General features: G+C 34.9%; 1 long non-coding RNA gene across 1 annotated transcript; it reads right to left on the reverse strand.

Annotated features, from left to right (window-relative positions):
• LOC114273266 (uncharacterized) lies at nucleotides 1-831 on the reverse strand. The gene is made up of 2 exons (XR_014341018.1): nucleotides 560-831; nucleotides 1-265 (listed from the first exon to the last, which is right to left on the reverse strand). It is a non-coding gene; the product is annotated as an uncharacterized LOC114273266 (long non-coding RNA).
• Between the last annotated feature and the right edge of the window lie 24,140 nt (nucleotides 832-24,971).

Below are 24,971 nucleotides of genomic sequence, written 5' to 3' on the forward strand. Positions count from 1 at the left end.
TGACAAGAATTCAGACAGTATAGCATTATAGTTTTATTGAACATTCTATTTGAGTCTCAAAATTTGAGCTACATGTAAAAGTTATTACAACTAAAAACTTGAAAAAAGTTCTTTTATGAAAAAAATACAATCCAGAACTGGCCAATCTTCTCATCAATTTTCTTGCTCGGGTGTTTCTCCACTCTATCAATGAACTGGCATAACACCTTGCACCCATATTCATCAAAATCATTTCAGCAAACACTTCCACTAATGCTTTGGCAACCTATAATTGATTTCAACCAAAATGTCACAAGCAACAAAGATGAATTATTTCACTATAAAGGTGAGAGCAGAAGTCCTTCCAGATTCATGGGGTTAATTTTTGGAGCGCATGTGCATGTGTAAGCAAGCACACACATAATTATTCTATGTCAGATGAACATAAGAAAGACTAGAAAATATAACCAAAATTCTGGTTATCACAACAAAAACAAGTGAAACAAGAGGGATTGCGGGAACTATAATATGTATAATAGAACTACTAGTGTAATCTATTGCCAAATTAAAAAAAACCAACCTTTATTGGGTTGATCCTCATTTCCCTCAGAAATTCCAAGTTATCAACCTGAAAGCTAAGGAACTTCCTGTCAATATAGCACATAAGAGTAGAATCTCAAATGCATACTATAACTAAAATTACATAAGCTAATGTGCAGCTGTCAAGGTATGTATATAGCTTCGCTAGAATGTATAAATATATGGCTAATCTAAAATTTGTCTATAGAATTTTACTAGCATGTGACAGGTACTAGTGGAGTTGTCAAAAAATAAAAATAAATAAACAAAAGGGAAAAAAAAATTAAATAACTACTGGTATGACCATCATCAAGACAATCATTCTTGAATATGACCCGCTTCTAGTAATTGATCAATAAGGGAATTTGAATTTTGCTACTCAGATGGATCGAAAAAATTTAATGTTAAATTTGATAATAGCTAAGCCGTAAAATCTATGAAGTCCAAATGTGGAACAAGTGTTAGTATAGTAAATGATGGTCATGGATCACCACAGCTGAACTCAATCTGCAAGTGGCAATTAAACAAAGACTTATAGATGCAACCAAGTTTAAAAAGCAACAAATTCGAAAGGCTTTGATTTCATGTTAGGCAAGAAGTCTGTGTTACCATTGATGGGGATAAAGGCAGCTGCACTAAAATATTGTATAGACTAACAATAGTGCCCATTGCTATCACTTTTGGAATCAAATTTTCAGTAAACATGGCCACTATTTTTTGGGTCAATCAGCATACAGAACTTGGCTCTCTCTCGGTATTCGGTTCATAGGCCTGCAGCCCAATCAAATTTTCAAGGCCTCTTGAGGTGTCATTTAGATGAGCCAAGCCCCTAAAAAATGAAGGATTATAACTCCAGTCTTATCTCAATCGTATTTTGAATATCTTCTTCAAAGTGAGAGTCTAGTGAGAGTCTAGTGAGAGAGACAGTGAGATTTGAGCGAGAGAGTCGAGCGAGAGACATTTTGAGAGAGAGAGAGAGTTCAGATTTGAGCAATAAGGGGAAAAAAGGGGGACGGGTCAAGTTTTTTTAATGATTTGGGGGTTTTTTATTTTTTTATTTTTAAGAACACGGTTGGGTCAATTAAAAAGAGATTTTTTGCGACCGCAAAACAAACGGTCGCAAAAAAAATAGACGCAGAAAGTCATATTTCTAGTAGTGGTTACTTGGATTTATATGCAATTTGTTTATTTTAATTCTCAATCTTTTAATTTTTTCATTTTAGTCTTCAAAATACAGGATCTATTACACTTTAATCACTGACATGAGCGCCTTTCAAAATCAATAATTGGATAAGAAATATTTTTGAAATTTTACACTACCTTAGCAAAATTGAAAGGATAGTTAAACACTTACCCACTCTAGTGCCTCGCAATATTTTTTCTCACACCCTTTAGACCATCTTCATGGTTCATTAAATCCATCATCAAATTTAAATTTGATAGAAAAACTTAGTTTCTACTCCTCCAACGGTTCATCAAATCCTTCAACAAATCTAGGATTTCTTAAATCTTTCATCAAATTGAGAATCGATGTGCTTTTCATCAAATCACTGTTTATTTTTCAACACTGGATGACCACCTCAAGGAAAAAATTTATGAAAAAATTACACTGGCCGGTCGTCTGCCTGGTAGTCCAGTGGTTTGATGAAACTTCAAAACTCTCCGTTGGAGCACTTGATATCAAAGGGAGTTTTTACTCATATTTGGTGAAAAAAAAGCTATACCATCGGAGATGCCCTTACATCTCTATTTTTTGTCATTTCAATCTCACTAAAACCTAATACCCCACTTGACTATTTATAATAGTCCATTCATAACAATCATAGTTTCATACAATTAGATTATAAAAATTTACACATATATTAGGTGTTTGTTTGGTTTGATTTTTTAAAAATTATTTTATATGAGTTTCCATTTATTTTTAATGAATTTTTTAATATCTTAACCAATTATTTGTACGTTTTAGATGCATCTAAAAAGTAAAATAAATTAGCTAAAATATTAAAAAATACTAAAAATGGACAAAAAATTCGAACAAAAATTTGTATGCATTTTTGTTTGGGTTTTCGTTTATTTTTATGTAAATTTTTTTAATATTTTAATTTAATTTTTTGTTTTATTTTTTAGTTACATCTAATCTTGATGGTTTCACAAAATAAAAAAATTTAATTAAAATATAAAAAACAATTCAATAAAAATAAACCAAAATTCGTTTAAAAATAATTTATGAGAACTCGGTTACAGCGGTTTCATCATTTTGTGGATTGGTACTATTGTTTTGAAAATGTTAGGAACAAAGTGAAAAAAAATAATAATAATAATAATAATAAATAGATAAAGGTCAAAATACAAAAATGATGAAAACTTTAAAGGGGCAAAAGTGCAGTTTAGCTTTTCAACAGAATGGCAGATGGAAGGGCTGAAATTGCACTGACAACAGAAACCAATGCTACAGTGACTGAGGATGTATACTTTTCTTATATGTACGGAGCCGTAATAACTTTCCCTCCTCTCATTTTTATATCATTTTTTTCATGAAATTTTGATGGATAGTTTGGAAAATAAGATGAAATTTCCTCTTTTAATGTTCATATGTTAGTTTATATAATTTTTGATTCGGTGATGCTATAAGCACTAATTAATATATCAATTATTATACTTATAACATTACTATTTCAAAATTATAATTTCACCTCTTATACAAATTATAAAGATCTAAAACTTATAAAATTATATAATATCATTTGTTAGTACACCAATTAATATATTAATTGGTGCATATAACATATTCTTATTGATTTGTACATGATTTGAATTAGAATCGACTTGAATTTATTATGTATAATGTTTTAAATACTATATAGGATTAAGATTTGGATAAAGGTATACATATCAATTAATACACTAATTAGTGTCCTAACAAATGATATGACATAATTTTATTGGTTTTGAGTATTTATAATTTTTATAATAGGTGGTGTCTATAGTTTTAAAGTTGTAATACTATAGCATGTGTTGATACACTAATTAGTATACCAATTGGTTTGTAACATCATTGTTAAGATTTTTTGGGTTAATTCTAACTTCCATGCATGAATGAAGCTTATACAATCGAAGCAATAGACAAGTACTACAATCAATGTCTGCCTCTATATAGAGTGGTGATTCATCCCACTAATTTTTGGACCACTAATAGCTCTAATGAGCTTAAAAAAAAACAAACTCAAGCCAAAACATCACATCACTTTGATGGAGGCCACTGTGGCACATCGTTAGTGATGCTCTAGAGCTCCCAATTTAGTGCTCTAAAACATTATTCCTCTATATAACACTGCACTGGAAGGAGACTGGAAAGCCGCCAATGCCATCATCATACAACATCCGACAGTGGTCCGAGCTTGAATCACCGAGGGATGGGAAATAGCACTCCACATTGCCACCACAGGAAAAGACATCCATTTTGTGAAGGAACTGGTTGCCAAGATGACTTGATCGAACTTAGAAATGACCAACAGAGGAGGAAACACTACCCACTGCTTTGCTGCTGTAGATGGCACGGTGGCGATTGCGAAGGTGATGGTCGACAAAAATGACGAGCTGCCAGAGATATGAGGCGGCAATGGACTGAAACCTCTCTATATGGCTGCTCTGTCGGGGAAGAGAGAGAAATGGTTAAGTTTCTTTATGAGCGTACTAAAGTTGGAGATTGGAATTGGTGTGAGAACTTTTCCTTCCTTAGCCTTCCAATCATCTGTATCCATGTATGTATTTTTTAGCTGCTTTTGATGATAACTTTTTGTTTCTTGCTTCTTTCTCAGTTTTCAACTTTGCGCTTTCCTTGGCATTGTTGAGTGCTTCAATCAGTTCGTTTAAGCAAGTCTCTTTTGAAGCAGTCTTTGGTATCAAGTTCTCTGCAACATCACAAGGACTCATATGGGTTTCCAGCAATAATCTGTCTCTGTTTTGTAGATAATTGTAGTTGTAGTTTTAGTTTGTCATTCAAGAAAGACTTTTTAATATCTTTATTATGTGATATATTTTGGAAGATCAATGTGATATATTTTGTGTGGTAAAAATCTCATGAAATGTGCAATTAGTTAAATTCTTTGGTTTATACTCTGTTTCCAAAGTTGTAGTATGAACTTTGTAGTGCACAATAACATTTATTTTACAATAACTATAGTCACAGAGAATGCCAACTTTGGTATTTTATTTCATGTTCTTGCAGCAGCAGTAGCACAGAGGGAAAAAAAATGGTATTTTATTTCATATTCTTGCAGCAGCAGCAGCAGCATAGAGGAAAAAAAAAAGGTATTTTATTTCATATTCTTGCAACAGCAGCGCAGAAAAAAAAAGGTAGTGTTTTTTGAAAATGCCATTAAATGACGTCATCGTGACGTCACACGTTAGTTCATATTCTTCAAGTAGCAACATCACAGAGAAAAAAAAAAGTGGCACTTTTTGAAAAACGCCACTAAATGACATCATCGTGACGTCACACATTAGTTTGTGATGGAAGGTGAGACCGACGTTAAAGATTTTGCGAAATTTTAAAAAAACACCATCTAATATTTTCAACGTCGTTTTTCAAGCATTGGAAAGCTATTGCGGTGGCCGTATCAGTGACGAAAATATTACACGTCGCTGTAAGCTTTTATGATGTTTTTCAAGCTTTTAGCGGCATTTTAAAACCGCCGCTAAAACTCGAATTCCCTGCAGTGTTGTGGTGTATGTTAAACTCAATTTGTGGTAAAATTTATTTTCATTGAATTAAACTATCAAACATGACCTCCTTAATCATATAGGCTTTGTTTGTTTTCCAGACTAGATTAGAAAGGATTATGAGTACACTGAGATAAAGTGAGAAAATTACTAGTATGATCGTGTTAGATTGGAAATCCAAGGTAAATTATATTTGTTTATGTACTAGTCTAGTGATAGTAGTTAATTGTAATTAAATTTGTGAAATTACATAAAATCTCTCATTATATAAAATGTGACTTTGTTAATTTTATAAAATGAGGGACAAAATAGTCCTTTTACTTTCAATACTATAGGATTAGATTTCAATACCATCTATCTCATCGGATTTTTTTTTTTTTTTTTTTTTTTTTGTACTAGGAAATAAAGACGCTCCATGGGTGCATCATAGTATCTATGGTCATGGCCCTGAGGTAACCGATTGCTGACCAGATTTAACCCAACCAAAAGAAGGGACCCACAACTGGGGTAAGAGAGGAATGCACTATTAGGGAAAATCGATGATTTCTTATAAGTAAATCAATCAATGGAAATAAAAACTAATGTGGAAAAATTAAATCAGTAACGACACAAGAATTTTATGTGGTTCCCTCAATGTGAAGTACGTTTACGGGATTGAAATTCGATTCTATTGTCAACCAATAATTTTCAAACGATTACAAACGAGACAAGAATGATATCACAAACCACCCTTAGACGAATTCCAAATAATCACAAAATAATTAAGAGGAAATGCCTCTCCATATAAATGAACAAAAGTCTTCAAAACAAAATTGTAGAAAATCCAAAATAACAGCCCAAATCAGTTTTAAATCAGAGACAGCAGCAGCATTAACAAATCAAGCCCACAACATTGACCAAACACCAAATTGAAAATCATGTAGCACCATCACCTAGGATGAATGAAAATCATTATAATCGGCGCCCATATATAAAGGGAAAAAAAAACAATATATATACATATATTATTGATTCTTGGACTTTTTATCAAACCCTAGCTGCCACCAAACAGATTATTAAATACCCATTGGGCCTCCAAAAATCACATAAAATGTATTAAAAATATATTATAATTAACACCAAACCAAATTAAATTCTTTTAATAAACCAATTAGCTCCTATGCTCCACTAAGAAGGTATACCCAACAATTCTCTCCTCACCGACTTAGGTAGAGACATCAACCATACCCACCAAAGTTCGACACTTTAAATGGTTGTCCCTCGACAAATTCTTAGTCAACATATCCGAAATATTATCATCTATGTGAACCTTTTCGAGTTGCAACAATTTTGAATCTAACATATTATGAATCCAATGGTATCTCACATCAATGTGTTTCAATCTCGATTGAAAAATAAAATTTTTACTCAAATGAATAGCACATTGACTATCACAATAAAGCACATACCTTTTTTTTGCTTCAAACCCAACTCTTGTAAAAATTTCTTCAACTATAACTCTTCTTTGCAAGCTTTCGTAATGGCGATAAATTCAACTTTGGTAGTTGAGAGCGTAACACGTTTATGTAATTTAGATTGCCATGCCACAGCTCCTCCTGTAAATGTCATCAAATATCTGGAAACAGATTTCCTAGAATCAGCATCACCGGCCATGTCGAAATCTGTGCACCCATCAAGTATCGGCTTACCATCCCCAAAACACAAACACACCTTCGAAGTCCCTTGAAGATACCTTAGAATCCATTTCATCGCTGTCTAATGTTCTTTACTCATTAAAGAGAAAATGACTCATCACACCAACGACGTGAGCAACATCCGGCCTTGTACAAACCATGACATACATCAAGGAACCAATCGCTGAAGCATAAAGAATGTTTAGTATCTCTTCCTTGTCTTTCTCACTTGTAGGACAATGATTCGAACTAAGCTTAAAGTGACCTGCAAGTGAACAGCCAACCACATTTGCTTTATCCACGTTAAACCTTTCAAGAACTTTCTCAATGTACTTTTCTTGAGACAACCAAAGCAGCCCCCTTTTGAGATCACGAACAATTTTCATACCAAGTATTTGCTTTTCCGGTTCCAAATCTTTCATAGCAAACGACTCCAATTCCAACCTGTTAATCATAGTATAATCTTGACCCACAATTAACATGTCATCAACATAAAGTAAAAAGATAAGTGTGATTTTCAAGTAAGGAATTCATTTTCTCTTCCATGGCCTTTTTCCAACCACCTTTTTCCAACCACCTTTCTTTACATGCTCAATTACTTCTTGGTAGCTCTTAGGCTCCCCTTGATCGGAAACCAACACACATTTATTGGGAGGATACTTTCTCGAGGTTGCTGGTCCCTTGTAGATTTCCTTAACTCAAGTTGTGATGGTGGTTCTTGAGTTGGATGCTCTTCCTCAATTTCTGGCTTAACTTCATTTGGAGTAGCATCGTCATGTACATCTTCAAGAGGTGGTTGCACATCTCCCCGATTTTCATCATCGACCGAAAATGAAGGAGATAGATCCATGTCAACAAGATCACTAGTTTTTGGCTTCAGTTGATCACCTTTGCCAAAATCTTCAATTGTTTGGTCTTCAAGAAATACAACATCACGGCTTCGAATAACCTTCTTATCAACCAGATCCCACAATCTATAACCAAATTCAAGATGCCCATAGCCAGGAAAAATACAATGTCTTGACTTGTTATCAAGCTTGGACCTTTCATCCTTTGGAATGTGAAAGAAAGCTCGGCAACCAAACACTCTCAAGTGTTTATTAGACACATCTTTGTCGGTCTAAACTCTTTAGGGAACATCACCATCCAGAGGGTAGGAAATAGACAAATTGATCATGTCAACTGCTGTCCTCATTGCCTCACCCCAAAAGGATCTTGGCAATTTAGCATGTGAAAGTAGACTCCTTATTCTTTCCACAATAGTGCAGTTTACCCTCTGTGCAATGCCATTTTGTTGAGGAGTGTCACACTCTAAATCCAAGCATGACCGGCCGTGGCCCACAGAGACTAAGCCCAAGGAACACGTAAGCCTTAAACATGAATCCAAAATCACAAAGAATAAATATGACGATAGCCCAAAAATAAATATATAAAACCCAATCCACTGACATGCCACAAAGTATAAATGGTAAAACCAGTCATAACCAACTTCCAAAAATATATACTAAATGGGACACAAACTGCTCACAAAATAAAATAATTCTAAAGAAAACCCAACCACAATGTATGCACAAAACCCGACATAACAAGCTAAAACAAAATAAATGAATGTCCTAGAGGTCCATGTAATTGAGTCCCCGCTACGCCATGAGTCCACTCTAAGTCCTTTTAACACCTGGAAGTGATAAGCAACTAAGTCAGCTGATAGCTCAGTAAGTAGCAACATGGATAGTAAATATAGTTTTGAAACAAGGTTCAATTTCAAAATAAGATATATATCACAGAAACTAGATTGGCATACAGTTTTGATAAAGATGATCTGTTTCAAAAAAAAGGTTCCACAATTCAATAGTTAAAATACTCGTGTCTCTCAAGAACATGATAAATGACATTTTCCACTTAAAATATATTATAACATGAACACCAATAATTTTCTAGGTACCAAGAATAATAAGTAACATGCCACACAGTTCTTAAGGCAATAAACCCGTTGGATCTAATATCGAACTAAGAGTCATCCTTGGGGTGGCAACTCGAGCCTTTTCTCTAAGACGATCTGATTGAAGGTCACCTAGCCTAGCCTAGGTCTTTTTCTTACAATCGTTGAGCACCAGAGTCATCACGGCCCAACTCAGATTTGTTCCCTAGTGGCCAGAGTCATCATACACAGTGGAATAATTTCCCTGGACTAAAATATACAGATGGTCCCGATAATCAATACAATTCAGTTTCGCAAAACATGGTAGTTCACCATTATAAACATGAGACCATAACAAATAGTTTACCGTATGCCAAGTTTATACATATTTCAAAAATAATTTAATTCCATTGATAGTATAATAATTTATCAAAACAATTTGGTCCTGAAACAATAATTTAATTTTCCAACAGTTCAAGGTAGGGGAACATTTATAAAAAATATGTAGCATACAACTACTCACCTGAAAACGAAATAATGTACTCCTCGAATAGAGTATGAAAGTCCAACTAGTACCTTGAACCAAATATGAAAACTACACGTCACTAAAGCACACTAACTCGGCTCAAACCCAACTCACTGTTACTCTTAAATAATACCTAAGTTCATGTTCTTCAAGGTCTCAAATTACTCAAGACAAGGGTTCAGATCGAAACTTAATTAAAAATAACTTTAAGATAAAACAGAATTTTAAACAAGTTTTTCCAATCTATTCGCTAACTTTAAAAATTACAAAACCCACTCCACGCTGTTCGAAAAATTCCAAAACCCTTCAGATATCAAATAATATATCCTAAGTTTCAAACCCAATTGGTTTTACTTGATTTGCTTGTCAAATAATTATTTACAATTAATTATATCCAAACAGGTCACTTTCTGCAGCACTTTAAAGAAATTAATGATTCTCTTAGCATACACAAACAATCAATGCAAGGACAAAAATTTAAGAAACTAGACTCGTAACTGGTTCTAATGACGTTGATTTGATAATTTTCGGATTTATACCCAAAGAGAACGATACTCCCGAAGTTACGGTTTTGTACTAGTTTTCTGGACAAATTTGAACGCATTAGTTTATATGGATTTTGACTCCCAAAAATTATAAGAAAATTCTGGTATGCAATTCAATATTTAATTAATCTATTGTAAAAATTTCAGTTCAAAATTCATCTGTTTGATATGGTTTCTTGATTTTTAAAGTTTGTGATTCTGTATAGAATTTTTGTATTAAGAATTACACCCATTGTTTATTCATGAATTTAACTCCTCAGATTTCTTAACAGTATATATATACACAAAATACATACACTTACAATCTCTCCATCAATGAATTAAATGATAAAATAGAATAAGGATAAAGAACAAAAATTAAAAAAAAAAAAAGAGGAAAGCTAAAAACCTACCACACACCCAAAAGTTCTTCTTTGATTGCAACTCTTTTTTTTTTTTTTCTTTTCAATCTCTCTCCCGTGGTAGTGTGGTTATTGCTGCTGCTATAAGTGGTGAACAAATAAGAGAGTAGGGTTTGTGTTTATTTTATTTTATACTAGTGGTGGGACACATAATGCGTGTGTAGGTCAAATAAATAGATAAATAGACAAAAATATATATATAAGTTATATACAATTCAAATGGTAAGAGTCTTATTTATTAATTTTGTGGTCTAGAGTTCAAGTCATACGCTCTTCTTTATTTTTATTTTTTATTTTTTAAAATAAATCTTGCCACTAAATTAAAGACTTTCAACATAAATTTATTTGAGATTTAAAATTAATTAAAAGACCCTCCAAATATTTAATTTGTACTTTAGGATTCATCATCAAAATATTTGAAATTGTAAAATTATTATTATTTAATTATTTACTTTACTTTATATTCGGGTTCTCACAAGGAGTCCTTTTAGCTATCTTTTGATGCCGAATATCTTGGCTGCGACAATACTCACCACCATTGCCTGTTCGGATGCACTTCAATTTCTGCCCTGTTTCTCTTTCAACCATGGCCTGAAAATGTTTAAATACATCTAGAACTTGATCTTTAGTTTTTAGTGCAAAAGTTCAAACTTTTTTTGAATAATCATCAATGAAAGTATCAAAATAAAGTGCACCACTATGTGTTCTAACCATTAAAGGACAACAAACATCCGAATTAATCAACTCCAAAATATTTTTTTTCTAAAAGCAACATTTTTATGAAAAGAAACTCTATGTTGTTTATCCACCAAACAATGAACACAAGTTTTAAGATGCGTACCTTTCAAACCGGGTAGAAGCTCTTGCTTGAACAAAACTTGCAGCCTCTTTTCACTCATCAACTCGTTTATGCCACAATTCGGTAAAAGTATCATCCTCAAGTGCATTGATAATACCTTTACAAATTTTTTCTTGCATTGAATAAAGTGTGTGAGTCTTCTTGTACTTAGCCTCTGTAACGCCCTAAATTTCTAGCCCAAATGATAATACAACAATCATGGCTCTTTCAAGGAAAACCGAATATAAATCTCCAAACTTACATTACATGATATAATAGTTCTTCATGCAACAATATATTAATCCAACAACAAGTAAATAAACAAATAAATACCCCCAAGGGTTTACAAGTTTCCAAGGCTTGAGCCTGATTACATAAAACGGTTATTCAAACCCACACACATACAACCATTGACTTACACACAGAGTCACAGCAAAATAAGAGTCTCGTACTCTCAACACACATTTCCTCACCTTTAGTTAGGCGGCATCACCACATCTTTTCCTACACAAAAATCCCGTAGGGTGAGCATAAAGCCCAGTAAGAAATCCTTAACAAAGTATATACATTTTATACAAGTCTTAAGAGATAAAATGCACATGCCATGCTATGCCATTTTTTAAGATAAATCACATTTTCATCTTTTGAAAATCATCATGCTGAACGATATCATGCAATTTCAATTGTTCAAAACTTAACAATTTATTCCAAGAGTGGTAAATACAACTTTGGTAATCCCTAGGTCGGTGTCTGCAAGTAGACTATACAAGTACTACCAACTTGTCATTTTTATTAGTATTAACCGGAAGGCTCGACACCCATTCACACGAGTTTTCGGTCTTTCATCCCGGACTCTCAGGCCAGCTTATTCAAATCATCTACACCACCTATCAAGACTTACCAACGTATTTACCCCAAAACCATTTCATGAAAACTTGTTTCTCAACATTCTTTTCTTAATGCAAGTTTTCAAATTAACTTTTAATGTTTAATGTAATCAAATGAATTGTTATGCCAATAACACAAGATGCATATAAATACTTTTATTCCAATTCATCATCCAAGGAATAACACAATTCCCTCTTCTCAAGTATCCTCAACAATTAGTCATTTCAAGACTATTTCAACGTTTTGAACAATAATTTTCAAAATGAACAACAATTCTCATATTCCCGGAAATTCATCATTTATATAAATATAAATAAGAAAATTTTCAAACATCCATTTATTTTGACACACAAAATAAATATAACAATATCATTCATGGATTTTTAGTCTCTTTAAAAAAATCCCAATATTCTAGGTTTTCTTACTAAAACTATACAACTCAAATCTTTTGAAAGAAAACTTTCAAAAATCATCTTTTCTTCAATCAACGAAGATCAAAACCTATAAGATCATTTTAAAAGAACAAGAGACAAATCTACTTTCAAAATCGCTCAACTTCTTGAATCAACAATCAATTTTCGAAGCTATCGAAAGGTGATTTCGAAAATCATATAGATCTTACAAAAATATATATATATATATAACTCTAAGAAAATCCCTACCTCAAGTTTTGAAGAAGAAATGAGATGAAACCCCCAAAATCAACGGTGTGGAAACTCTATCTTTACCGCACACAACGAATCCCTCGAGATGATAACCCACTTTGATGAAGAAACAATAGCAAAACTTAAATGGGTCTTGAGAAATCAAGGTTTTTTTTTTTTTTTTTTAATCTATTTTGTGTAGAGAAATGTAGAGAGAAGGGAGATGAAACGTTTTTTTAGAGAGAAAGAGATATATAAAAGTGATCTGAAGTATCAGATTCATGAATTGATATAACATGGTTCGCTCGAGCGTGGAAAGCCCCGCTTGAGCATCGAATACACTTTCCCAGTACTTTTTGTAGACAAGTCAAACTTCTGGACCCAAACATTCTACGCTCAAGCGCATAAACGAATGCTCGAGTGGACAAGCAACTTCGAATGCATTTTGTATTTTTTGCTTTGACGAGCTGACCGGGAAGCTCGACCCCCGTAAGCTGTATAGGGTGACTCAACCCCCAACATACTTAGCGAAGTGGCAAAACATGAAAGAATTAACTTTCGATACAACTCTGCAAGACACAATTCGGGTTGGATTCGCATCTAGAAATTTGGAGACATTACTTGTTCCAAACACACCACTATAACCCGATAACCAGAAATAAGGAGAATACAAGGGAAGCTAAGATACGTAACACCGTTCAAAACCATACTAACCCGAGCCCAAAACACCACAAGAGACGGGTCAAAATTGGGATCGCTACAGCCACCACCAAAGATCCCTTTGTGAGCTTCCATTTTCCATCACCAAATTTGTTGTTATAGCCATCATCTAGCTTTTAGGTAGAGATAAAATTGAGGCGAATGTCTAGAACATGCCTCATATCTTTAAGCAACAACTTGCAGTCCAAATTTGTTTCCATGCAAACATCACCCATGCCAACAAACTTAGACAAACTTTCTGTAACACCCCCGACTTGTGATTAATTATTAACCCATGATTAAATATGCTTAATACGTAATTATCAGGAGATCATGTGTTAAATGCATGAATTATATGTTATATGCATTTATATATGTCTACCGTAATAATATCTGTTGTGTTATCGTCTTATTATTCGAATTGAAGGACTTATCGGCATCCGATCATGAAATTGACTTAATTTATGTGTTTTTGGAACTTTTAGAAATTTATGGTAGGATTAATTGAAAGTCAATTCGTAACCGATTAATTAGAATAAAATAATTACCACTAACTACACTTAACTAGCCTAAGTTAAGCCAAGCCTATGTAAGGCTCATTTGACTTTAGACTCTCAAATAATTACACCTACACTCACCCTCTTGACATTAAAAATGTAGAGAGAGAGAGAGAGAGAGAGAGAGAGAGAGAGAGAGAGAGGGAGAAGATTGAGCTCAATTTGGGAGAATTGCTTGAGAACTTGGAAGTTTTGGCTTGGAACTTCAAACCATTAACTATTTAGAGCATAGTTGATCGTCTAAGGTAAGAATTCAACCTTGTAACTTTGGAATTGAGTCACTTAGCACATGGATCCAAATAATTAAGTTGTGTAATGCTAGAATTGAGCTTAGATATATACATATGGGAGTGTATCGTGCATGCATGCACATTGTTTTCCATTTTGAGTTCAATTGTTAAGAATTCTCGCATGCATATGTTCATCTTGCCTTAGTTTAAGAATTCATCATGTTTTCCATCCATTTACCTTATTTGATCATGTTTTGGAAGCTTTGAAGTGAAGAACGTACTTGCATGTTAAGTCCTTGTGCTGTTTTCACATTTCAAGTTTGATTTCACACAATTGACATGCTTTTGGGCCTTGATTTTTGCAAAATGATCTTCAATTCATGATATTCTACAAGTTTCTCAACGTTTCCTTGAGTTTTGACCTAAGAAGATGAGTTTTAATGTCACGCCCTCAACCCGCCCCTAAAAGTTTGGGCATGACCTATACGGAAACGAACACATACACTAGCATACATAGTATACGGGGCCTTAACGAAAGCATTAGAACTAAAATAATATACCAAACTCCATTGAGCTACCTCTAATATGCCAGGATCACATGCATCAAGAACATTAGAACAAACAGTTACAAGCCAAAATTATACATTAACCGTCAGTTACATACATACGTATACAGTCCCAACCCTAAGGAAGGGCAATTACAAAAACATTTAAGTCATGTTCAATCAACCTTAATGAGTAGTCAAAATACAAGTTAACATCTTAACGAAGCTTCACAAAAATGAGTAATCTCGTCTAATGCCCGGACTCAGAAAGGTTGACAAAAAGAATGGACGTCCTGGGTTAGGGCTGACCTCCTGGTTGGTTACCTACAGAAACAGACATATCAAAAGGTGAGCCAAGCTTAGTGAATAGTAATACATAACTAAAGTAATGCCTAACTTGAATCATAGTAAAAGCATACATATAGATTCGTAGGTTGTCGACACTTATTGATCCACAAATCATGTCTAAAATACTTTGGAAAGAGATGTGGACATAAATATGAACTAAATGCTACTTCCCAAATGATTCTGAAAATGGATCCCCACTCGAGCGCCCATTTTGCCGCTCGAGCGGACTGTACAATTTAACAAAAATGCTGGGAGGTCGATATTTACGCTCGAGCGGAATTCCCCCCCCTCCCCCCCCCCCGCTCGAGCGGACAGCGAAATGTCTGAAAACTACTGAGAGGTTAATTTTCACGCTCGAACGGGACTTACCCCGCTCGAGCGGACCGTGCAATTTCTGAAATTTTAAAATTCTAATTAAAGTTCTAACCTGATATTCAAAGCTTCAAACATGTACTTCCGTATACTAATACAACATTCATATAGCGAGTCTGAATCTGTACTTATTCATAATGGTCTTAGAACTTATCTTGGGACACATTGGCTTGAACATAATGTTTTGGCTTAAAGCCCTTGTCTAGTGTGGCACAAACTCTTAATCATGGTGGCACAAAGCCCATAAACATAGTGGCGCAAGGCCCTTGAATAAATTGGCATGGAGCCCTTGAATCATTTGGCATTAACCCCTTGTAAATTGGCATTGAGCCCTTGTAAAGTGGCATTGAGCCCTTGAATCATTTGACATTAAGCTCTTGTACATTCTTGTATGAACTCAAGAGGTGTCTCACATGGGTTCTAGCGGTGACTCATATTGTAGCACTTAGTCCCGTGTAGCACTTTGTTTCATATCGTAGTTACTTATATCGTATGGCCAAAGGCCTATAATTTTAAAGAATGGAATCATTTCATCTTCCCCATTTCTTTATATATCCACATCAAAACATGAACATAATTACATATCGTATGTGAACAACATGCTAATGACAATCATTAGCTATACATATGAAACATATAATGGTACTACTACTCACAGTGGTGTTGAGATGACGTGCTACTCCCTCCCGAAGTGTGTCCTGTACACAATCAAAACTTGCATAGTAGTTCTTCTTTTTCCTTGGTAAATTAGGTCCTGATTCGTTACGCTTCCAGTGAATTTATAACTATCTTAAGTTCATCAAAACATAATCTAAAAATAGAAGAGGGTCGAGCACACAAAACAGAACAAATAATTCTTCTTCTTCTCCGCTCGAGCGGCTGTGCCCCTGTTTTGGCTGTTCGAAGTTTAACCAAAAAAACCAGCAATACCAACACATTTTACATGTAAAACAAGGAGGAATTTATGCAACACATTGACCTAACCTTACTATAACATGAATTATCATCTAAACCACACAAAGTAAACATGTTAGAAGCTTCATCACTTTTGCAATGTCCTTATGTTCATAAAGCATAACATCTTGTATATATATACCTTCATGGGGTTAGCATAAAACTAAAGATTGAAGTGTAACTTTCACATAACACCTAAATTAGGTGACAAAACAACCAATTGATAAGAAACCTCCTTTAATCAACCATAATTCATACATAATACAAACCCTAAGTTGTCAAAACAAGAAATCATCCTTCCTTGAGTCCAAGTGAAGGTTAAATGGGTTGGATGGAGCTTACCTTGATTTAAATCCCACAACTTTCCTCAATTTGGCAATCTCTCTTGTTGAATTTCGTTTCCCCCAATTCTTCTTCTCCACACTCTCTATTTTCTCTCCCAGGAGATGTTGAATGGAGAAGCTCTTAAGTCTTAACTCAATAATACACTTAGAGACATATATAGTCATACATGAAGAAAACATATATAAGGGCATATAAGACAAAATCCAATCGTTTAATTATCCCGAAATTGAAATTTCGTGGCCATGCTTAATATTACATAAAAATTATGCTAATCACATAGATAAAATCAATTTCAGATAATTAAGCCCCTAAGGTTTCCAATTTCTGATTCAAATATTCTAAGTGTAACAGATACGATTCTTGGAGAACAGATAGACATCCTTAACTATGGATTTCACTTACATACCCTTAATTCTCTTGGAATTTTACAATAAACATTTAAAAGCATAAAACAAGAACTGAAAATATATCAGAAAACATGTACGAGGGTCAGGTTATTACATTTAATGTGTTAAATTCAAGTTTTGAGCTTGAGAGTGCAATTTGGAAATTCCAAAATTTTGTTCCTCCGCTCGAGCGATCACTTTTATTTTTACACCTTCGCTCGAGTGACCAAAAGTTTGCTCAAGCGTATATTGCATGCTCCTAGAAGTTTCCATGTTTTGTAGACCGTTCGAGCAACAATAGTTTTGCTTGAGCGAAGAACTTAGTCTCAGGCTCATGCAATCGACGAGCATGCGTCGAGCGAAAAAATCAAGCAACCAGTACTTTTGTAGAGTTTACTGACCACTCGAGCGACCACAATTGCACTCGACCGACCTCTCACATTTTTGAACATCCGATCAAGCGAAGGAAATTGCGCTCGAGCGAGGCTCCTGTTTTTAGCATATTTGACTAAGTGTTTTCAAGTGCATTTTTAGCATCTTCATTGCATCCCAGGCCTTCTTAGGCCCTGATTAAGACATAATCATGAGGGTAAGACTTAGAAATACACTAAGAACAAAGCGTAATAAGTGAAGTGCTATCCAAGTGTGGGTTTCAATATGTATATATGTTATGCTTGTGTAGGTCACACGCTGTAAGCTATTTGATTTGCCTGCTCTATCTATTTGCCTCTGGAGCCATCTGTGAGTAATAACTCTGTAAAGTTATGTTTGACTTTAATTATTTTCTGATGATATGAAATGATCAGTTCTCTAAAACGCTATGATTTGTATGAATGAATGATGATCCAATTATTTGAGATATATTTGTGATATCCTTAGAAGAGACCCTCGTTCATGGGACATAATATTGTGGCTTATGGTCATGAGGTCCTCGCTTGGGGGAAACAATACCGTGACCCATGTATGAGACATATTACCCGATATCGGAGGTTCCATTATGGAACTTGATATACTTGACCAAAGAGATATGTTAATGCTAATGGATGTACCACACATGATTTGAATATGATTATGACTATGACTCCATTTTTTATACGAACATGCCTATGTTTCTATTTTGATATGAGATTTGAACTCTAAATCTACTACAATCATTGTTCATTAAAACATTTACTTTATTATTATTCACTGGGTCTGGGCTCTCGCTCACTATTTATTTTATGTATGTAGGTGACCAGGCTCAGAGTTGAGGACCTGGAGTCTTAATAGTGTCAGCCAGTTGTTGTGCCTCCCAAGGAGGTTCCCTTTTATGATACACATGTTTGAGACTATGTTTTCTTTTGGGATATGAACAAGTTTTCTGTTTATGTGTATATTGGGCTAAGTTCCTTTTTGTTATACCTGTAATGAATGTGACGTAGATTACTGTAATTTTGACGTCACGCCTATGTATATAAAGTTTTGAAATTTCTGTCCCATGTATGTCTACACAGCGGACTATTTAAGTTTTATATACTTACTTCCGCAGCCCTTTCTATAATTTATTATTCAGGTTTGAGGCCTTTAGTGATCTAATGATTATTGGCCGGTTACAATGTTGAACCTATAGGGGTGGGTTTGGGTCGTGACACTTTTATTACCCATTCGGACACACCCATAATCTCCTTTGGTGTAGGTAGTGAAGAAATCAACTCGAGAAGTCACATGAAAAGAAGCACCATAATCAATCACCCAATTGCTCTCTTGGCCTACAAAATTGACACAATCATCTTCATAAACGACCATGACATCACCATCGGTAGTAACCGCCATTGTGTCTTCTTGCTTCTTATCCACACTTTTGTCATGCCTTTTCTCCTTATTCTTGAGCTTTCGGCATTCTCGCTTCATGTGTCCTTTTTCATGGCAATAATGGTACTCAATGTCTTTCGTTGAAAAAGAACTATCTCTTGATTTGTCATGGCTTGGATCATGACGACGAGGAGTCTTACCCTTCGCCCTTGTTTTCCTTCGGCCCCTCACAACAAATGCCTCCGCATGAGAAGAACCCGCTAATTTTCATCTAGTTTCTTCATTCAATAAACTACTAGTGACTTGGCTCATTGTGAAAACTCCATCAGGCGCCGAGTTACTAACCGTCACAACCAAAGTCTCTCAACTTTCGGGCAAAGAAGTAAGTAACATCAAAGTCTGCAACTCATCATCAAAGATAAATTTCATAGAAGCAAGTTGGTTAACAATATTCTTTATTTCATTCAAATGTTCCGGAATAGGGCTTCCATCTTTATATTTTAAATTAACCAACTTTTGAAATAGAAAAGCTTTATTTGTGGCTGATTTTCTATCATAAAGACCTTCTAATTTTTTCCATAAATCATGTGCTGAAGTTTCAGTAGCAACATGATGAAACATAGGCCCTGTTTGGTAGAGCTGTGGGAAAGTGCTTATAGCTTATGCCTTAACAGCTTATAGCTTATAACTATGAACATAAGCTGATTTCTGACTTATAAATTAAGCATCTCCTGCCCCACTCAAAGAATAAGCTGATTTCTGACTTATAAAAAGTTATAAGTTGCATTGTTAAGCTAAACCAAACACATCAAAATAGCTTAAATTAAGCTGAAAGCTGAAATAAACAGCTTTTAAGCTGCACCAAACAGGCACATACTGTCATTGATCCATTTAACACCAACGACTTTTTGATTAAGCCTCTTACATTCATCATCTTTCATACCCCTGGTTTTGCCACTATCACCCTCAATGGATCCATACAAATCTTTACAAAATAATAGGTCCTCCATTTTAGTTTTCCAAGTTACCCAATTGCTTCCATTGAAGCTAGATATACAACCCACATTCCCTTCCATTGATTTACATAAATAAATAAATCCAAATAAACCGTAAGCTTTGATACCAGTTGCTAGAAAAAATCGATGATTTTCCACAAGTAAATCAATCAATGGAAATAAAAACTAATGCGAAAAAATTAAATCAATAACCACACAAGAATTTTACGTGGTTCCCTCAATGTGAGGTACATCTACAGGATTAAAATTCGATTCCACTATCAACCAATAGTTTCCAAATGATTATAAAGGAGGCACAAATGGTCTCACAAAGTACCCTTAGGTGAATTTCAAGTAATTATAAAATAATTAAGAGGCAAAATCTCACCAAATATATGAACAAATATTTTCGAAACAGAATTGTAGAAAATCTAAAATAATAACCCAAATTAGCTTTGACTCAGAGACAGCAACAACATCAATGAATCAAGCCCACAACATTAACCAAACACCAAATTGAAAATCACACATTATCGTCACCGAGGATGAATGAAAATCATTATAGCTACCGCCAATATATAAATATATTATTGATTTTTGAGCTTTTTATCAAACCCTAGTTGCCACCAAATAGATTATTAAATACTCATTGGGCCTCCAAAAGTTAAATATAATATATTAGTTATTTATTATAACCAACACCAAACCAAATTAAATTATTTTAATAAACGAATTGGGTCTCATACTCCACTAAAAAGGTATACCCAACATGCACCAGCCCCCAACACAGGAGGCAGAGTCATGATCATAGCATAGCACAGTCAACTTCACCGTTTGAAAACGGAGCAATAGTCACGCCTCTAGAAATCGAGTTCTGCTCAAATATATAGAAGAAAAGCACCTTTCCATCCCACCACTATCTCCGGTGGTATCTCTCTCGTAGGATTGCTAATCCCTTCTTTAGATATTCTTTCGATTTCTTTTGATATTCTTTTGATAGTCTCATAAAACACTTAATCCCATAACAATTCTTGAAAAACAAACATGGTTTTATAAATCCGAGTTTACTGCTAATCCAATCTCATCTTCTAACTATGCAGACAAACAGGTCATAAGCTTTTGCATTCTCTTTCCAGGCAACTTCCGTTCAGTTGGACATTAACATTTAAAGTTATCCACGTAGGCTCTACCAATGTAGGAACTCTTTTATGACAATTTTAAGCTAAAGGCATTTTGTAATGCTCCAACTTTATGGCCAAATTAAAACTGTATAATAATAAATATGAATTAAAAAGAAAAAGTAAAAAAAAAAAGAAAAAGAAAAAGAAAAAAAAGAAAAAACAAAAGCAAAAGCAAAAGCAATACAAAACGAAACATAGTGGTCAGAGCACTTGAGGATGATCAACGACTTAAATAGTTAAATGTTTAAATTTATGAAAAATGTTATGGATTCTAAATAAATTATCAAATTTTTTATTAAATTTCTCGCACACAATCACGTGTGTGGGTCTCACACCCATGTGCGAGGTTTGATAGAAAATTTGATAATTTATTTAGAGTCCCTAGCATAACTCTTAAATTTAGTTAAAAATTTTAACAAATTTTAAAATTTGTTTAAGTTTGATTCGTTAAATTTTTGAATTAATATAAAATGAGTTTTTATCAAATCGAACTCGAGTAGTTTAATATTTTTATATAATTTAAGGCTTATTATCAAACCGAGCTGAACGAATAATTGAATGTTTAAGTTTGATTTGAAAATTTTAACAAATTTCAAAATGAGTTCAACATTGACTTATTTACCTAACGAATCAAGTTCAAATGAGTCAATCATGCGTCAAACTTGAACTAATTGGTTCATTTATCACCCCTATATTAATGTTCATTTTATTTTTTATATATATGTATATATATAATTTCAAATGTCCTTCTTGAGATGGATCATTAGGAAATAAAAGGGAAAACAAAAGCAAAAAAGGCATCAATCTTTTGCTTAGAATTTATTTATTTATTATTTTTAATGACCAGTTTTCAAGATTAGATAATGGAAAATGGCTCTCTAGCCCATGTATTGAATGAGGGAACAGTTCAATATCTTAATTTGTGTCATCTCGACATTTTTTATAAATCAAAAATTTATATTTATCTACCCACACTAGAAAAAATTAAGATTTTAGAGATTAAAATTTAAGGATAAAATTAATTTTTAGGGACTAAATAATTTTGTTGCGAAAAGTGTTATCATTATATTTTTAGTGACAAAAATTGGACATTAGTGATAAATTATTATCCTTTTGGGACCAAATTTTTTGTCAAAAAATAAACCATTTTTAGACCAAATTATTTTTTTCCCTAAAAGTCTATTTATTAATAATACTTTCAAAATTTTGTCGCTAAAAACCTTTTTTTTTTACTTTTCGGAACGACTTTTTAGCGATTATCCTCATAACGATGGAAATTGATCCCTAAATACCTTTTGTAACAAAATTTTCACTTTTAGAGACTAAAATATTTGTTCTCTAAAACTCTTATATCTTATAGTGCCATTAACTCTTATATGAATACAATTTGAACTATTAATTTATAAAAAATATTGATATGACAAATATCATCAGATCTCAAAGTGGACACAAACGATTGGCTCTAGATCATTACAGCAAAAAGGATATATTGCAAATTTTTTTTTTATAATTTTTTTTGTGGTGTTTATCAAAATGCCATTATAGATTAATTAAACACAATGTTTTGAAAACGTTGTCTCTAATCTGAATTCAACAGCGCCATATTAGGTCAATCTATTGACACCGTTCAAAATTCTGTCTCTTTCAAAATGTCTCTCACTTTCTCTGTCTCTTCAACAACTCGGTCTCTCTCTTTGGTGATATTCAGTCTCTCTCTCTCTTCTAAAAGCCTCAATTTAAAGCTCTAGTTCTCACTGTCACTTTCACTCTCATTCTCAAACCAACTCACTATGTCTCGCTCAATTTCAAACACACACACACATACACACACACTCTCGCTCGATTTCTAACAGTACTCTCTCGCTCGATTTCAGATCTGTCGATGATTTGAAGGCCACATTCTCTCTTTCTCTATCTCTCTCTCTCTCTCTCGCTCCCTCGATTGCAGATTTTAAAGTTTGGTTCTCCAGATTTGCACTTCTCTTCCAATTTTGGTTCTTATCTCTTTTGATTTTATGAGTTTCAATTCGTTTAGCTTCTTTTTATTTATTTATTTTTTTTGAAGAGTGTGAGAGGGGTTAACTTGAGCCCACTAATTAATTGGACCCAATCGAAGCCCAATTGGAAAGCCCAGAAATTGGTGAGCTTCGATAAATTATTGCCAAATAGGCCAAGTGAATTTTATTGAGCGGGCCCACAAGAAAGTCAACAAATTGGGCCAAGGAGGATACATTTCAAACATATCTCTCTAAAGAAACAAGCCCATTCGAGGAGATCCAGATCATACGGGTGTCTGAGGAGTTGGGATGGCAATTTGAACTCAGCCCGATGGGGACCCGACGCCCTAACCACGAATTGAGCAATTTTTCGCCGAAAAATACTCCCGATGGGCCGGGGTTGGTATTCAAAAATAAATCCCCGACGATATTCGGGCCGGGAATGGTGATACATATTTCATCCCAAGACCCGGCCTGGCCCCGGCCTCGAACCCGTCCCCGGCCCGTTCCCACTCCGCCTCTCTCTTCTCTCTCTCTCACTTACCTACCCACTACATATACTCATCTCTCTCTCCCTCTCTCTCTCTCCCTCTCTCTCTCACATCTCAGATCTAATATTATCAACCCACCTCTTCTCTCTTATCTCAGATCGATCTCTCTCTCTCGCTCTCTCTCTCTCTCTCTCATCTCAATCAATCCCTTTCTCTGCCTCTCTCTGTCTTTTGTCTCTTCATTACCATGGTCGCACTTCGCCGCTTGATACTGCTGGTGTAACCAGAGTCTTCATTTTCTCTCTTAAGCTCGTTGCACCAGAGCTTTGTTCGCTCCGCTGCTCGTCAAACCAAAGCTTCTCAACTCCACCGATCGAGACCGCTCTTCTCTCTCCCTGCATGTGTGTATGTGTGATGATGATGATGACTCATCAGATCTAGAAATGTGTGTGTGTGTGGGGGGGGGGGGTGTGTCTCTTTTGCATCACTCTGTGTATGTATGTGAGATGATGATGACGATGACTCAGTTTTTTCACTTTGTCACCGTCGAGAATTTTTCGAGGTCGGGGACCCGACCTCATTAGGGATAGGGGGCGAGGGTGGGTGATGGGTTCCATGCGGGGGATCGGGGGCATAGACGAGGAATTCCATACTTTTAGGGACGGGGAGGGCAATCCTCGGCCCCGTCTCGGCCTATTGTCATTCCTACCGAGGAGGTTAACTGTTACTTTCAGAAGAGATGAAGCCCTCAGAGGAGATCCACTCTCTGAGGTATTTTCTTAGTCTTGAAAGGGTTCGGAACCATGAATCTAGAGACCTATTTGAGCTCAGACTCAAAAAGGTTCAAATCTATGCAACCTAGAGATCTGAAGTGCTTAGCTTCGAATGGATTGACGCAATCTAGAAGCCGCTATATTAATGAGTCGTAGAACACTTGTGGGCTCGGAGCTTTCCAGGATCTACGCACCAAAACTATGGCCATAATAGAAAAAAGGATCCGATCTCGAGGACGGTGAGTGGAGATAAATTCACTCTTCAGTTAAACTAGCCTATACCGAGGTTGAGGTGACACGATCTAGGGGGTCCCTGAGGCTCGGCAATATTTGCGGCGGGGCGTTCTCTTCAACTACCCCTGACCCTTTGGCTGTAGGGCATCCTCTAGGACTACCCCTGACCTTTTGGGATAATTAGAGATCATTGGTTAGGTGTGGCTAAAAAGAAGGGTTCGCCAAGAGGTTAATATCTTTTTCGGGATTTTTCTCATCCTTAGAGAGGTCAGCTCCTCAGACAAGGTAGTTAGAAGGAATATTCCCCATGTGCCTTGCACATGGACTCCATCCTACATCATGATGTGCCTATAAATAGCA

The sequence above is a fragment of the Camellia sinensis genome, chromosome 9 (genome assembly GCF_055761805.1).
Source record: "Camellia sinensis isolate YWXY chromosome 9, ASM5576180v1, whole genome shotgun sequence".
Taxonomy (NCBI): Eukaryota; Viridiplantae; Streptophyta; class Magnoliopsida; order Ericales; family Theaceae; genus Camellia; species Camellia sinensis.